Raw genomic sequence first — 17,822 nt, forward strand, 5'->3', positions numbered from 1 at the left:
CGACCAGTACCTTCCACTACCGCATGTGGAGGGGCTGTGCTGGGTGGGGAAGCCCCTCAAACAATAAAAGAGGTATCATCTCCAGGGGACCACGTGAGTGGCAATGGTGCTATGTTTGATTTTTTTTGTTTAAAAGTTTGCGGAAGTGAATGCAATGACCATGAATGTAGAAGTTTTATTGCACTCTGGGGTAGGAAGAAAAGAACACGGGAGGTAAATTGAAATCTAATCCTGGAATAACAGCTCCTGAAGCCATTTTGGACAGTCATCCCCACAATACAATTAGTCTTGAGAAAATCGTAAAACAAAGGAGCAGATTTAAGCCATTCGGCCCATCGAGTCTGCTCTGCCACTCGATCATGGCTGATTTATTTTTCCCCCCTCAACCCCATTCTCCTGCCTTCTCCCCGTAACCTTTGACACCCTTACTAATCAAGAACTTATCAACCTCTGCTTTAAATATACCCATTGACTTGGCCTCCACAGCCGTCTGTGGCAGTGAATTCCACAGATTCACCACCCTCCTGCTAAAGAAATTCCTCCTCATCTCTAGAACAGAAGGGACATCCTTCTATTCTGAGGCTGTGCCCTCTGGTCCTACGCTCTCCCACTACTGGAAACATCCTCTCTACGTCCACTCTATCCAGGCCTTTCAATAGATTTCAATGAGATCTGCCCTCATCCTTCTAAACTCCAGCAAGTACAGACCAGTACCAAATGCTCCTCATACTTTAACCCTTTCATTCCCTTGTAAACCTTCTCTGGACCCTCTCCAAAGCCAGAACCTCCTTCCTTCATTTATGGGGCCCAAAACTACTCACAATACTCCAGATGTGGTCTGACCAACACCTTATAAAGCCTCAGCATTACATCCTTGCTTTTATGTTCTCGTCCTCTCAAAATGAAAGCTAAAATTGCATTTGCCTTCCTTACCACTGACTCCACTTGCAAGTTAACCTTCAGGGCATCCTGCAATAGGACTCCCAAGTCCCTTTGCACCTCCGATTTCTGAATTTACTCCCCGTTTGAAAATTATTCCTTCCACCAAAGTGATCCACTGCTCTCTCCCCACAATCCGAGTCCAACTACCTTTTGAAAGTCACAGGTTCATACAGCACAGAAACAGACCCATTGGCTCAATGAGTCCACATTAACCATCAAGCGCCCATCTACATGAACTCTACACTCATCCCATTTTATTCTCCCCACATTCCCATCAAATCTCCCCAGATTCTACCACTCACCAAACACAGTAGAGGGCATTTACAGCAGCCAATTAACCCAGAAACCCACACGTCCTTGGGATGTGGGAGGAAACCAGAACTCCCGGGAGAAACCCACGCAGTCACAGGGAGAACGTGCAAACTCCACACAGACAGTGCCGGAGGTCAGGATTGAACCTGGATTTCTGTCACCGTGAGGGAGTGGCTCTAAGGCTGCGTCACAGTCCTGCCCACTGGAGTTTAGAAGAATGAGACGAGATCCCATTAAAGCATATGAGCTTTTGCAAGGAAGATGCAAATAGGCCATTTCGGTCATGGCTGGAGAGCCTAGAACTGGGGGTACAGCCTCAGGATGAAGGGTCAGCCATTTTCAACGGCGATGAGGAGGAATTTCTACACAGATGACCCTGACGTTAGGGGCGTACAGGCAAGGGAAATTTGTCCTTACAGAATTCACCCAAAAATTGATATGGAATAAAATTCACCCTTACAGACTTTGTCAGGAAAACAATCAAGTTTCCTTTCAAACACATTTCTTGATGCATGCATAGATGGTGTGTCTTCACACTACAGAAAATCACAACATATTCTGTCTTCTGGGAACGCAATCCTCCCATAACACAGGATTTGCCTGCACTCAAGGTTGTTGGAATTCCTCTCCCCAGAGAAACTGAATGTTCAGCCACTGCATATACCCAAGCTGTGAAAGGTTTTAAAGAAAGCTGTTAGCAAGACAATAGGGCAATGGGACGATGTAATTGGGCATCAAAGTTTTGGACAACCATCATCAGGCTGCTATGGCTGATGCTCAGAAAGAATTGGTATTTCTACCACTCACTGAAAGATGTGCAGGGCTGTGGGGAAAGTTCAAGGGTATGAGATTGAAGGACTACTCTACTACAGCTAACACAATCTCAGCGGGCCAAACAACTGTATCCTGTGCTGTAACAATTCTATGAATCCACAACAAAAGTCCTTCATAGGCAACATCTGGCATCTGAACAACATTTTTATTTGGATAATTCCTCAGTGAGAGGACTCTCCAAAAGACCATAACACATAGGAGCAGAATTAGGCCATTTGGCCCATCAAGTGTGCTCTGCCATTCAATCAGGACTTTTTTTTCAAACCCCATTCTCCTGCCTTCTCCCCACAACCCCTTACCAATCAAGAACCTATCCATCTCTGCCTTAAATACACCCAATGACTTGGCATCCACAGCACTCTGCAGCAATGAATTCCACAGATTCACTATCCCCTGACTGAAGAAATGCCTCATCTCAGTTCTAAAAGGACATCCCTTTATTCTGAGGCCGTGCCTTCGGATCCTACGAATGGAAACATCCTCTTCACATCCACTCCATTCAGTATCTTTCCTTATTTGGTAGGTTTCAATGAGATTCCCTGCCAACCACCAACCCCCCCCCCCCTCCCCCCACCTTCAGAACTCCATCAAGTACAGGCCCAGAGACATCAAATTAGATCTGCTTTCTTCAGAGTTAGGAGGGGTGATTTTATTGAAATGTACAAGACCCTAAGGAAGCTTGACAAGGTAGACAGGTCCTGACCTGAAATGTTGACTGCCTCCATGGATGCTGCCTGACTTGCTGAGTTCCTCCAGTATCGTGTTTTTCATCTGGATTCCAGCATCTGCAGTCCTTTGTTTCTCTAGGGTATACGTCAAGATGTTTCCACCAGTGGGAAAGTCTCAAGTGAAGGGACGCAGTTATAAGATTAGGGACCGTCATTTTAAAAAAATGAGAGTGTAGGAACTTCTACTCAGAGGGTGGTGAATCCCCTTGATTCTATACACTGGAGACTAGGTCACTGAGGGTACTTGAAGCAGATAAATTTTTGAATGATTGGGGAATTGAGGATTCTGGAGAACAGAAAGGAGTTGAGGTCAGCATAGATTAGCAATGATCATACAATGGCAAGGCAGGCTTGAGGGGCCGAGTGGCTTACTCCTGCTCCCATTTTCTTGCGTTCCTCATGTTTTGCTACATTAAGGCAGTTAACAACATATGACACCAAGCCACGTAAGGAGTTAAGTACATGGGTCCAAAAACTCAAGAGGGCAAGCTAAAATGACTAAGGAGCGGGAGGAAACTCCATTGGCACTTGGATTCCATGGCTGGGAACCATGACGCCACTGAATTTGCAGATGCTCAGTTGGAAGGGCAGATTTCAGAAGTCCACGAGGGAGCAGAACAGAAACCTGAAGCAACAAAACCACAAGGGGGATTTGAAAACAAGGGAGCCAGTGCTGTTCCGGGAACACAGTGGGTGATGGGTGAATGGGACTCTGTACAAGTTAAGTCATGGGGCAGAGTTCTTGGTGATCTCAAGTTTATGGAAGGCAGATAGAGGCGGCGGCCAGATGAACGGATGGCACAGTGGATAAAGCCACCAACTCACAGTTCCAGTGACACCAGTTCGATCCCGACCTCCAGTACCAAGCGTGTGGAGTTGCACATTCTCCCTGTGACCGCATGGGTTTCCCCCGGGTGTTCCCTTTTGTCCCACATCCCAATGATGAGCTGGTTAGTAGGTTGCTTGGCCACAGGAAATTGCCTCTGCCACGAGTGTAGAATCTGGGGCAAGTTGATAGGAACAGTAGGCGAATGGCATAAATTAGCAGATTGCCTCTGTAGAGACTCAATGGGCCACATGGTAAGGGGATATGGAAACAAGCAATGAGAACATAAGAAACAGAAGGCCATTCAACTGCTTGTACCTGATTGAATAATATTATGGCTAAACTTTCACCTCAGTGTCACCTTCCTTCACTCCATACCCCACAAATCCTTTAATATCCAACCTCCATCTTGAATATACTCAGGACACAAGCCTCCACAGCCCTCTCGGCTAAGGAATTCCAAAGATTCACTACCAGCAAAGAAATTTCTCCTCATCTCAGTCCAACCCTTTTGTTTCAAGGCAGCAACTCCTGGTTCTGGATACCCTAGAGGGAAACAGCAACTCTGCAAGCCCCTGAAGGATTTTCTTTTCTATGTTTTCAATGAGATCACCTGTGCTGAAATAGTCAAGACCAGGTAATAAATGCACGAAGAGGTCTTGCACATCGTCTTCAAGGTAGAAGAGCAAGCACTTCAACCCCAAGTTTAATTAAATATACCTCAACATATAGCCAGCTAAATAAAGTTTGCCTGTGGAGAAAGACTATGGATATAGTCCAAACAATTCAAGTATTCCAGGAGTCCTGCCACCTCTATCACAGCTCTCTGTATTACCAATATCAGCCACATTCTGGCAGACTAGTACAGCTCAATATCCGAGAGTGCACATTAACTATGAGTTGGAATTGATTTATTATTGTCATATGTACCAATGTACAGTAAAAAACTTGTCTTGCATACTGTTCATACAGATCAATTCATTACACAGTGCATTGAGGTAAAACAATTACAGAATGCAGAATAAAGTGTTCAAGTTAAAGAGAAAGTGCAGTGCAGGTAGACAATAAACTGCAAGGTCATGATGAGGTAGATTGTGAGGTCAACAGTCCATCTTATTATAGAAGAGAATTGTTCAATAGTCTTATAACAGTGGGATAGAAGCTGTCCTTGAGCTTGGTGGTACGTGCTTTCAGGCTTTTGTATCTTCTACTCGATGGGGAGGGAGGGAGAGGAGAGAACGTCCAGGGTGGGTGGGGTCTTTGATCACCGAGGCAGCGAGAAGTATAGACAGGAGGCCAGAGGGGAGGCTGGTTTCCGTGACGTGCTGAACTGCATCCACAACTCTCTGCAGTTTCTTGTGGTCTCTGGCAGGGCAGTTGCCATACCAAGCCATGATGCATCCAGATAGGATGCTTTCTGTGGTGCAGATAAAAATTGGTCAAGGTCGATGGGGACGTGCCAAATTTCTTCAGCCTCCTGAGGAAGTAGAGGTGCTGGTGAGCTTTCTTGGCCGTGGTGTCTACATGGTTGGACCAGGACGGGCTTGCTACACTGGCAGGAAAGCACAAGTTTCAGAGACCTGGGGTACATGGTCACAAATCCCAAAGGCAGCAGAGCAAGCCGATCAGGAGCTAAAGAACATGCTTACCTGGTTTCAAAGCTAAGAAATGCTATTCAAGACTTGCAGAGAAGGTTTGACCCAACGATGAAGGACTTGAGTGACATGGAGGGAATGGAGCAGCTAAGACTGTCCTTACAACAATGAAAGTTGAAGGAAGATTCAACAGAGGTGTTCAAAAGTTATAGTCGAGTGGGTGGAGAGAAAGTTTCCCACGTGTGGGCCAGTAATTAGATCTTAAAAATATTTCCAGTAGTACACCAGGAGAAAACAAGGGGTATTTTTCACCCCCACCCCCTGCGCCAGCAAGGAGGAATGGAGGGGAACTTCCAACAAGCAAGTGGACACACAACTGAAGACAACATATTCAGGATTATGATGGGAAAAGCTTGGGTATGGGACAGCTCATTGAAAGACCTGACACAGATATGAAAGACCTTTCCCTGCTGCTGCAAGGTTCAGTGAAGTCAGTAAACGCAAGCAAGAGCCCACCATTCACCCATCAGCCCAAGTCTCAACTCTGCAGGGTGAACTCAAATGGCACCAACCCAAGGGCCAACATGGTTTGGTCCAGCAAACAGAAGAACGTTAGAATGAGTATGCCATACCACCCTTAATAACTGCTTCACCATTCAGTAAGATCATAACCCAACTTTCATCTCAGCTCCACTCCCCTGCACTAACCCCATAACCCTCAATGTGCTTAAACCCCAAAAACCTATTCATCCCTATCTCAAGTATATTCAACTGATACTGCACGGTACAGAGTTTTTCCACTGCCTTTCTTCTCATCTCTTCCGAGAATAGCCACCTCTTACTATGACCCATTACTCAAGACTAGTGGAAACATCAACCCCACATTTATCTGGTCAAACTCCACGGTCCTTGATGCTCTTTGCAACCAGGAACCTTTTCTCCTTAAATATATTCAGCATCTTGGCCTCTGCAGCCTTCTGAGATGGAGAATTTGACAGGTTTACCACCCTCTGAAGACAATTTCCCTCACCTCAGTCCTAAATACCCCTTGGCTCCTCACACACACCCACCCCGCAAGTCAGGAGAAGCATCTGCCCTGCAAGGCAAGCCCCCAACAGAACTTTGTACATTGCATTAAGATTTTTCTTCAACAGCAACCCCCCCCCCCCCCACCCTCTTATTCTTCAAAACTGATGAATAAAGGCCAAGTTGGCCCACTCTCTATACAACAACACCACCATCCCAGGAACCAGCCTGCTGAACCTCTATTGCAAATTTTTTCAGGCAAAGAGACCCAAACACCAATTATGGCCTCACCAAGACATCCTAATACACAAAACCTCTTGCAATGAAGGCCAACATATCACTCGCCTTCTTATTAGGCTCAAGGACAGCTCCTAGCCAACTGTCATAAGACTATTGAATCATCCCCTTGTACAATAAGATGGACTCTTGACCTCACAATCTACCTCATTATAGCCTTGCACCTTTTGTCTGCCTGCACTGCATTTTCTGTTACTGTAACACTATATTCTGCATTTTGTTATTGCTTTTCCGTTATACTACCTCAATGCACTGTTGCAATGAAATGATCTGCATGGATGGCATACAAAACAGTTTTTCACCATACCTCAGTACATGCGACAATAAAAAACCAATTTAGCTGCCTACTACATGCACGCTTGCTTTCAGTGACCAGTACATAATGACACCCAGGTCCTTTCGTACCAACATCTTCTCACTCATCACCAACACTTTGCCTTTCTGCTTTTTTCTACCAAAGTGGATGACTTCATATTTATCCACATTATACTGCCTCTGCCACTTATTTCCCCCAGACATTTGCCTATAAATTGCCCTACAAACTCTTTGTATGCTCACAACTCTCAAACCCATTCATTTAGCTTCAAGGCATCAGCAAACTTAGAAATATTACATTCAAGTTTCCCCATTTGAGGTACAGGAGCCTGAAGACCCACACTCAACAATTCAGAAAAAAACTTTTCCCCCTCCACTATCAGATTTCTGAACAGTACCTCGTTATTAATACACAAAAAAATGCTGGAGGAACTCAGCAGGTCAGGCAGCATCCATGAAGGGAAATAAACAGTCGATGTTTCGGGGCAAGACCCTTCATCAGGACTGTAGAAGCCAGAATAATAAAGTGGGGGGAAGGGGGAGGAGCATATGCAGGCAGGGGATAGGAGAGTTCAGGTGATAGGCAAGTCCAGGTGAGAGGGGAAAGGTAGGTGGGTGGGGAGAAGATGCAATAAGCTGAGAGGTGCTAGGTGGAAGAGGCAAAGGGCCCATCTGGTTGGATAGGGCAGTGGACCATGGAATAAAGGATAGGGGAGGTGAGGAGAGGAGATGGGCAGGTCATCAAGGCGGGGGAAGGGAGTCACAGGAATAAGGGAGTTGGGGGGGGTGGGGGGGAAGGGAGAGAAGAAAAGGGGGTGAAGTTACCAGATGTTAGAGAAATCAATCTTGAGGTCATCAGGTTGGAGACTCCCAAGGCAGAATACGAGGTGTTGTCCCTCCAACCTGCGTCTGGCCTCAATGTGGCAGCCTCGTTATTCCTTTTTTATTTGCATTATTCATTTTTGTAATTTATGTCTTTGCTGCAAAACAATAAATTTTACGTCATCAGTGATAATAAATCGGATTCTGACACACGAATAGCTGGGGTACAAACACTGATCGTTATGACATCTGACTAGTCTACCACTCCAATAAAGTCTGCAGATGCTAGAATCTGGAACAACAAACAGTCTGATGAGGAACTCAGCAAATGTGGGGGTTTCAACCTGACACGTCAAAAATTCCTTTCCTTCCAAAGGTGCTCAACCCACTGAGTTCCTCCAGCAGACTGTTAGTTGCTCTATTTATCCCTATTCTCGATTTCTTCTCTACTGACCTATTCTCAACTGGTTCCCTTTTTACCATTCTGCTCATTACATTCAAAATAAAACTAACAAGTTTGGCAAACACTATTTCCTTTTCATAAATCCATGCCAATTTTGCCCAAGCCTATTACTTTACTTTTAAGTGCCTGGTAATCACTTCCTTAATTCCAGCACTTTTCCTTATACACATAGCAGGCTATCTCCCTCCATTATTAAACAGCAGTGCCACATTTGCTACCTTCCAACTATGGGAACTTTTCTAGAGTCTATGGAATTCTGAAGGATGACAACAAATGCACCCACTGTCTCGACAGATACAATCTTGGGATGCAGGGACCCAAGATTTATTAGCAGTACATTAATTTCGAACAGTACAGCACAGGAACAGGCCCTTCAGCCCACGATGTGCTGTCAGACTAATTAAACAAGTAATTAAATGCCTAACTAATCTAAATCCCTTCAGCCTACACAAGGTTGCACTGGACTAATTAAACAAGTAATTAAACTCCTCACTAAATTAATCCCTTCTGCCTGCACATAATCCATATCTCTCCATTCTCTGCATATTCATGTGCCTAAGAGCCTTTTAAACACCTCTATCGTATTTGCCTCCACTACCACCCCTGGCATGCCAGACACCCACCATTCTAAAAAAATTTGCCCCACGTTTCAATTTACCCCCCCCCACCTTAAATGCATGCCCTCTAGTGTTAGACATTTTGAGCCTAGTGAAATAGATACCAGCTGTCCATCTATGCCTCACATTATCTTATAACCTTCTATCATCTCCCCTCATCCTCTGCCGCTCCAGAGAAAACAACCCAAGTTTGTTCAACCTCTCCTCATAGCACAAACCCTCTAATCCAAGCGGCATCCTGGTACACCTCTTCTGCACCCTCTCCAAAGCCTGCACATCCTTCCTATAATGGGGCGACCAGAACTTCTCCAATACTTTTTAGTTAGATCTACTTACGCCAGCAATACAGAGGGGGAAGGGGCAGATACTAGGGCTGTCATGGTTGCAAATTAAATGCAGACATGATCCAAAATAAACAGGGAAAGATGTCAAAATATTAAAAGCTGCGGCAAACCTGTTGGGGGACTAAGCTGTGGATCAGCTGGTGAGCATTCGTATCCGAGTCACAAGGGTTCAAATTGCACTCAGGAGGCTACCACTGTGCCGCAGACCCATGCGAGTGCTGCACTGCCAGAGGAACTGCTTTGTGGCCTCTCTCATGTGGGTTTAGTGGGCCCAACACCCTCGTTTTATAGTGTGGGAGTGGATATCCCCCCAGACTCCATCTTCACCCAACATTACTGACAATACAAAACTGATCATTGTCACATTGCTTTTCTTTTTAAAAGGACAAATTGGCTGCTAAGTTTCCATCAACAATGACTGCAGTTTAAAAGGCACATCATTTTCTGTAAACACTTTGGCATATTGGAGAGATGCGAATTACAAGTCCGACTTTCTCCCAAACACAACTTGACCAAGCTTGGGTTGTTTTCTCTGGAGCGGTGGAGGACGAGGGGAGACCTGGTAGAGGTTTACAAGATCATGAGAGGCATAGATAGAGTAAACAGCCAGTATCCTTCTGCACCCCCCATCCCCCCCCCCCCAGGTCAAAATGTCTAATACTAGAGGGCATGCATTTAAGGTGAGAGGGGGCAAGTTCAAAAGAGATGTGCAGGGCAAGTTTTTTTTAAAAACAGAGTGGCAGGTGTCCAGAATGCACTGCCAAGGGTGGTGGCAGAGGCAAATACAATAGAGGTGTTGAAAAGGCTCTTAGATAGGCACATGAATGTGCAGAGAATGGAGGGATATGGACATTGTGTAGGCAGAAGGGATTAGTTTAGTTGGGCTATTAATTTTTGTTTAATTAGTTCAGCACAACGTTGTGGGCCAAAGGAACTGTTCCTCTGCAGTACCGTTCCATGTTCTAACCAAGCCCGATTGTTTTATTCAAATATTTCTTCGCACAGAATTGATTACAAGAGTGCTGGGCCTTACCTATAATCTGGCATGAACCCACCCGCAAGTGGGTCAAGCATAATCAAGGCAGAAAAGGCCACGGAGCAAGTGCTAGTCATGGACATGGTGGGTCAAAGCGCCTGCTTCTGTGCTGTATGACTCCACACGGTTACCAGTGGCAGAAGAGGGAGAGTGGCCAGTACTCCAGTCACTGAACGCCACCTGCCCGCCCCCCCACCCACACACTGGAAAGCATGCAGAGCATGTGCCAGATCAGATCCAGCCAGGACCTTCACCCTCCCCACCTCCTCCCCCAGTTAATAGTTGGTATTCAGGAATTGGATGCCTGTACCAAAGGCTGCAGATTTTCACAGTGAATGGTCGGGCTCTGGGGTGTGTTGTAGAGAGGGACCTAGCAGTCCCTGATAGTGGCCATCGCAGGTAGACAGGGTGGTGAACCTGGCTTTTGGCATGCTGGCCTTCATCAGTCAGGGCACTGAGTACAGGAGTTGGGATGTTATGATGCAGTTGTACAAAATGTTGGTGAGGCCGCATTTGGAATATCGTGTTCAGTTTTGGTCATCCTGCTAGAGGAAAGATGCCTTTAAGCTGGAAAGAGTGCAGAGGAGATTTATGAGGATGTTGCCGGGACCCAAGGGACTCAGTTATGGAGAGAGTTTGAGCAAGTTGGAACTTTTGTCCACTGGAGTGTAGGAGACTGAGGGGTTACCTTATAGAGGTGTACAAAATCATGATGGGCAGAGATAGGTCTTTTTCCCAGGGTTGGGGAATCAAGAACTAGAGGGCATTGATTTAAGGGGAGAGGGGAAAGATTTAACAGACGAGCAACTTTTTCCACCCAGATGGTGGTCAGTATATGGTGAGAGCTGCCAGAGGAAGTGGTTGAGGGGGGGTACATTAACAACACGTTAAAAGACATTTGGACAAGTAAATGGATAGGAAAGAATTAGAAGACACAGGCTTAAGGTGAGAGGGAAGAGATTTAATAGGAACCAGAGGGGCAACTTTTTCCACCCAGAGGGTAGTCCGTATATGGAACAAGCTGCCAGAGGAAGTGGTTGAGGCAGGTACGTGAACGTTTCAAAGGTACATGGATAGGAAGGGTTTGGAGGGATATAGGCCAAACACAGGCAAATAGGATGGGAATCTTGGTCGGCATGGACCAGTTGGGTCAAAGGGCCTGTTCCCGTGCTGTATGACTCTATGAAGGTTGAGGAATCCTGTCTAAGCACATTAAACAAGGGACCCAGGAGGATAAACAGAGACTAAATACAAAGTTAAAAGCGAATTGGACAAGTGCAAGAGAAAAATAACTTATAGAACACAACAGGCACTTTGAAGGCAATAAAGTAATTTAGACAGATATCATAAAGATCTGGGAGGATGAAGCTCAGCAATTACTGAACGTTGGCCAGAGCACTTGCTTCTCTTCAGAAGAGGAGATCTGGTCTTTGGTTAAACCAAGACCTTGAGGTTAACACAACACTAGAAATTAGCTCCCCTCCCCTTCCCCCCCCCCCCCCAGTGCTTGATCAGCAGATTGGTTTAGTTAAGCATTTAATTATTTGTTTAATTAGTTCGTCACAACATCGAGGGCCGAAGGCCCTGTTCCTGTGCTGTATTGTTCTATGTTCTAGATGACAAAGCTTTAAGGTGAGAGGGGGAAGTTTAACAATAGAGGCATGGGGTAAGTTTTCTTTAAATACAGAGTGGTAGGCACCTGGAACGTACTGCCGGGGTGATGGTGGAAGCAGACGTGATAGTGGCATTGAAGAGGCATTTAGACGGATGTGAATATGCAGTGAATGGAGGGATATGGATCACATGCAGGCAGATAGGGTTAGTTTAATTTGGCATCATGGTTAGCACAGACATCATGGGCCAAAGGGCCTGTTCTTGTGTTGTGCTATTCTATAGATGTCAGGTCTTCACACTTGACCTTCCAACTTTAAAACACCACAGCCCCATGGCAGGTTAACTGAGGTTGGCTGCTTTTTCAATCACCTGCATCTTGTGCTCAATGTACTGTCGAAGACCCTGTGATAATGGTAACTGGGAGATCCCAGACTGACTCATACAACATGCAGTTCAAAGCTTCCATCTTCCTTCTACGAGCAGTACAATCCGACAGGAGATAAAGCATTGAAAGCCATTCACTTAAACAAGAAAAAAATTTCCTCTAGTAAGTACTGCTAAGTAAAGCGGAAGGAAGCAATAGTAATGTGTCTTAAATCAAAAAAAACGTCAAAAAAGGAACAATGCAGAACAATACACAAGGCCAAGAGTACCAACTGTCCAAACTAACAATCTTTGCTGTATCCGAGTTACCAGAGGCCTCCAAGCTCAATGACACCAAACAGAGGAGATTCACTCATTCATTCATCGATCTGCCAGCTCCAAGCCGAACTTGACAGCTGCTATTTTTTTTGAACCATATAATCACAGTACCACAGGGCAAACACACACAAAAAAATCAAAAGATACCTTCAATTTTCCACATACTTACAGCATTACAAGCCAACCTTGCCCATTTTATTAACCCAGCCATTTCTCTCAAGATCAGAAAGGTTTAAAGCGGGGGGGGGGAGAGGCAAAGCAGCAGCAAAATGAAACCAGTGCGTCTAGTACCAGCTCCACTGGCTCCAGATCGTAACATTTGTGTAACAAATCAAAATCCACATCCTCTTCTATTGCAAACGTTCTTCCTCAACTGGGATCACACTTTACTTACAAAGCATACATTGCAAAAATTAAAACTCATACTATTGAGAAACACTTTTCAACTGCATTGCAAAATATTGAATACAAGGGTAGGAAATACACAATTAGTGAAAAAAAGATCAGAGAAAATTTAAGGAAATTAGAATGTTAGATGAGAGGGAAAATTTAGATGAGAATTAAGCATTAAACATGACTTCAAACTTTCAACAGCAAGTAAGAGGTTCAAAAATGACATTTGTAGACACATATAGGGCTAATAGATATACCACAAGAAAAGTTTTAATTTACAAAGAAATATAAAATCCACATCCTCATGATCACGTACTCCTCCATGTAAATATTACCAACACACCACAAAACAGATGCACAGCAACAGAAAGAAATCCCTACAGGCAAAAAGGGAGAGAAGACTTGAAAACAACCTTAAAGTTTTTTTTTGTTTTTACTTACTAAAGGAGAGGACATGGAGCAAATGCCCAACCAGCCTTGGACCAGCAAGGAGGAGCCACCCTTGCCTGTATCCATGATTAAAAGCAAAATATGGGCTGCAGGTTGGAAATTCCTTGGGGTTGAAAGGACGGTAAAAGTTTTAACCACCCCCTCCCCTCCCCTCCTCCTCACACTCTGGAATAAAGCCCCTCTGGGCTATTCAACCATGGTAGTCCTCCCTCCTATTCTTCTTAAGCCCCTTGCCAGGTTTTTTTCCCCCTCTCTCTTCCAACAAATGCTCTGCTCACAGATACTTAAAGCAAGGAAAATGAACATAAAAAAAAGATTTTATCCCCAAATTTAGACACACCCCCCCCTTCAACCAGGCGGAATAAAAGAACCTTCACTGAGGGCTCCAATTAAACTCTTGGCAGTTTTATATGATATATATTAATTGTTTCGTGAAGGAAGTCGCCCATTGTCCACTTCGTCTCATCTGAAGAAGATCTTTTGCCTCATTTTATCCCCCTTTTTCCTTTATAATATATTTTAAATCGGTTGCGAAGCCTCCTCCTGCGCGCTCGAGCTCGCCGGCTGCGCGCGCAGCCCCCTTCTCCCCGCCCGGAAGTGGCGCGCAAAGCAGTCTGGGGGTTGTAGTCCGCCGGGGAGGGAGGGAGACAGACGACTTCCGGCCGGGGGAAGGACCGTTTGATCACCGCCACTCACCTCAGCTTCACGGTGCTTTATTTTTTTTTCTTTTCACCTACGGCCGGACCGACACGCAAGCGAAGCTCCGTTTCGATTTAAAGCACCGGGGGGGGGGGAAGTTTCGAAGGGAAAAAAAATTCCGTGCAGGGTCTATATATAAAAAAGGTCACGTGGGCTTAGCCCCGCCCGAGGCTGCGCCAGGTCACGTGGGCTGTCCCGTTTCCCCCGCGGCTGCACCAGGTCACGTGGGCTGAGTCCCTCCCCCGCGGCTGCACCAGGTCACGTGGGCTTAGCCCGTCCCCCGCGGCTGCACCAGGTCACGTGGGCTGAGTCCCGTTCCGCCGCGGCGCCCCTAGGTCACGTGGCGGGGGCGCACCCCGTCCGCTGCATTACGTCATCCGTCATTCAATTATAAATAGCGGACTGGACACTATTAACAGCCGCTTTTTTAAATTGTGTCGGATACAATTAAAGCCAAATAAAAAATACATTCCGAGCTTAAACTACGTCTTCCAACGGGCTTCTTATCTCCCCACCTCATTGAAGGAGAGTCTCCAGCCAATCATGGGAGGGGGGCGGGATGACTCTTGCCCCCGCCCACACCAGCCTACGTCATGGGACTTTCCCGCGCAATGTTGCCGCCACAAGGGGAGGGCAACGTGGCGCCGGGAGGGAGACCCAGTGGTCCAAGGTGAAGAGCTGTAGGTGGCTTGACCATTATTGCTCGACGATGCAACCCATGCACCCTCCACAGACTCACCATTCAACCTCATTCCGGTCTTCCCCGCCTCACACCCAGGAAATCCTTGGTGTAAATCCCCCTCCACTGCAGATGACCCCATAGTGGACACTCACATTTGCTGTGTAGCACAGAGGGAGCACCCCGCCGCGGAAGGGGCAGTGAGGAGGGAGCACCCCGCCGCGGGAGGGGCAGTGAGGAGGGAGCGCCCTGCCACGAGAGGGGTGGTGCGGAGGGAGAGCCCCGCCGTGGGAGGGGCAGTGTGGAGGGAGCGCCGCGCCACGGGAGGGGCAGTGCGGAGGGAACACCGCGCTGTGGGAGGGGCGGTGAGAAGGGAGTGCCGTGCCGTGGGAGGGGCGGGGAGGAGGGAGCGCCGCGCCGTTGGAGGGGCGGTGAGGGTGAGCGCCGCGGGAGGGGCGGTGAGGAGGGAGCGCTGTGGGAGGGGCGGTGCAGAGGGAGTGTCGCGCTGTGGGAGGGGCGGTGAGGAGGGACCGCTGCACTGCGTGAGGGGCGGTGCAATGGGAGCGCTACACTAGGGGAGAGCCAGTGCTGAATGGGCAGTGCTTTCCCTTCTATTACCACAGCTAGTTCAGTGGAGTTAAGTAAATGATTAGGGAAACAAAGGACTGCAGATGCTGGAATATCTAGAGGAAAAACACGACGATGCTGGAGGAACTCAGCAGGCCAGGCAGCATCCGTGGAGAAAAGCAGGCGGTCAACGTTTTGGGTCAGGACCCTTCTTCAGTACTGAAGATAGGAAAAGGGGAAGCCCAATATCTAGGAGGGAAAAGCAGAGCAGTGAGAGGTGGACAAAAGAGGGGAGGCGGGGTGGGCACAAGGTGGTGATAGATAGATGCAGGTAAGAGATGGTGATGGGAAGGTGCAGGGGAGGAGGGGAGAGCAGATCATAAGGAGGAAGGGTTAAAAAAAAGAGAGAAAGGCTAGGAAAGGGAAGAAGCAGCATGTTGTGGGGAGGGGGGTGGGATTACCTACAGTGGGAGAATTCAATGTTCATGCCGTCAGGCTGCAAGGTTCCAAGACGGAAAATAAGGTGCTGTTCCTCCAGATGGCGCTTGGAATTCTCTTGGCATTTTCTGTTTGGAACCTTGCAGCCTAACGGCATGAACGTTGAATTCTCCCACTTTAAGTAACCCCCACACCCCCCCCCACCATGCCTCTTTTCTTCCCTCTCCCTTTTTTCTACCCCCTTTTTTCCACCTGACCTTTGCCCCATCCCCCGGTGGATCTGCTCTCCCCTCCTCCCCGCACCTGCCTATCACTATCTCTTACCTGCATCTACCTATCACCACCCTGTGCCCACCCCGCCTCCCCTCTTTTGTCCACCTCTCACTGCTCTGCTTTTCCCTCCTATATATTGGGCTTCCCCTCTTCCTATCTCCAGAGGTGACCTGGATCCACTTCAATTTACCTACAGGTCCACAGCAGATGTGATTTCTCTGGCTCTTTACTCTGGTCTGGACCAGCTGGACAACAGAAACTCATACGTCAGGCTGTTATTCATCGACTACAGCTCGGCGTTCAACACAATCATCCCATCCAAGCTCTTCAAGTCCTGGGCCTCTGTGCCTCCCTCTGTAACTGGATCCTCGACTTCCTCATCAGCAGACCTCAGTCAGTGAGGATCGGAAACAACATCTCCTCCTCGCTGACCATCAACGCCGGTGCACCTCAAGGCTGCGTGCTTAGCTGCCTGCTCTGCTCTCTATACACATCCAAGCACAGCTCCAATGCCATCTTCAGATTCACCGACGACACCACTGTTGGATGAATCACAGGCGGCGGTGAGTCAGCGTACAGGAGCAAGACAGGACATCCGGTTGAGTGGTGCCACAACAACAACCTCTCGCTCATTGTCAGTCATCTAAAGAGCTGATCGTTGACCTCAGGAAGGGGAAGGAGGGTGAACATGCGCCAGTCCACGTTGGGGGATGGGCGGTGGAGAGGGTCAGCAGCTTTAAATTCCTGGGCGTTAACATATCCTGGGACCAGCACATAGATGCAAAGACAAGGAAGGTGCACCAACGTCTTTCTCAGGAATTAAGGTGGTTCAACTTGTCACTGAGCACTCGAACAAACTTCTGCAGATGTACTGTTGAAGTATCCTGACTGGTTGCATCACGATCTTGGACGGCAATTCGAATGTGCAGGGAGCAGTGGACTCTGCCCGATACATCACGGGCACATCCCTCCCCTCCATTGGTAGCATCTACAGGAGGCGCTGCCTCGAGAAGGCAACGTCCATCATCAAAGATCCCCACCATCCGGGCCGTGCCATCTTCTCACAGCTCCCATCGGGCAGGAGGTACAGAAGCCTGAAGTCCCACACCACCAGGTTCAGGAACAGCTACTTCCCTTCAACCATTCGGTTCTTGAACCAACCGGCACAACCCTAATCGCTACAGTTTAGAAACACTGTGACCGCTTTGATCACTTTGCACTGACATAGATTTTGTTTTTGTTCTAATTGTGTTAAGACCATAAGACACAGGAGCAGAATCAGGTCATTTGGCCCATCGAGTCTGCTCCGCCATCCTATCGTGGCTGATTTATAATTCCCTCTTAACCCCATTCTCCTGCCTTCTCATAACCTTTGACGCCCTTACTAATCAAGAACCTATCAACCTCTGCTTTAACTATACCCAGTGATTTGGCCTCCACAGCCATCTGTGGCAACGAATTCCACCGATTCACCACCCTCTGGCTGAAGAAATTGGTGTTGGTTTATTATTGTCACTTGTACCGAGGTACAGTGAAAAACTTGTCTTGCAAACCGATCGTACAGGTCAATTCATTACACAGTGCAGTTACATTGGGTTAGTACAGAGTGCATTGAGGTAGTACAGGTAAAAACAATAACAGTACAGAGTAAAGTGTCACAGCTACAGAGAAAGTGCAGTGCAATAAGGTGCAAGGTCACAACAAGGTAGATCGTGAAGTCATAGTCCATCTCATTGTATAAGGGAACCGCTCAATAGTCTTATCACAGTGCGGTAGAAGCTGTCCTTACCTTGGTGGGATGTGCCCTCGGGCTCCTGTATCTTCTACCCAATGGAAGAGGAGAGAAGAGA

The 17,822-nt window shown here is 47.2% G+C and overlaps 1 protein-coding gene across 5 annotated transcripts in view; it reads right to left on the reverse strand.

Annotated features, from left to right (window-relative positions):
• LOC127566581 (serine/threonine-protein kinase WNK3-like) overlaps window positions 1-14,098 on the reverse strand; it is a 108,607-nt gene extending 94,509 nt beyond the window's left edge. The window contains exon 1 of one of the 5 annotated variants that reach the window (XM_052009032.1): window positions 14,013-14,098. The gene's annotated coding sequence lies outside the window, so the exon portion shown is untranslated. Of the gene's footprint in view, window positions 1-2,791; window positions 3,008-7,700; window positions 8,131-12,642; window positions 12,715-13,307; window positions 13,883-14,012 lie in introns of those variants that run through there. The other 4 variants (XM_052009029.1, XM_052009030.1, XM_052009031.1 and 1 more) reach the window with 4 other exon arrangements.
• Window positions 14,099-17,822: the final 3,724 nt, after the last annotated feature.

Source organism: Pristis pectinata, chromosome 43 (genome assembly GCF_009764475.1).
Source record: "Pristis pectinata isolate sPriPec2 chromosome 43, sPriPec2.1.pri, whole genome shotgun sequence".
NCBI lineage: Eukaryota > Metazoa > Chordata > Chondrichthyes > Rhinopristiformes > Pristidae > Pristis > Pristis pectinata.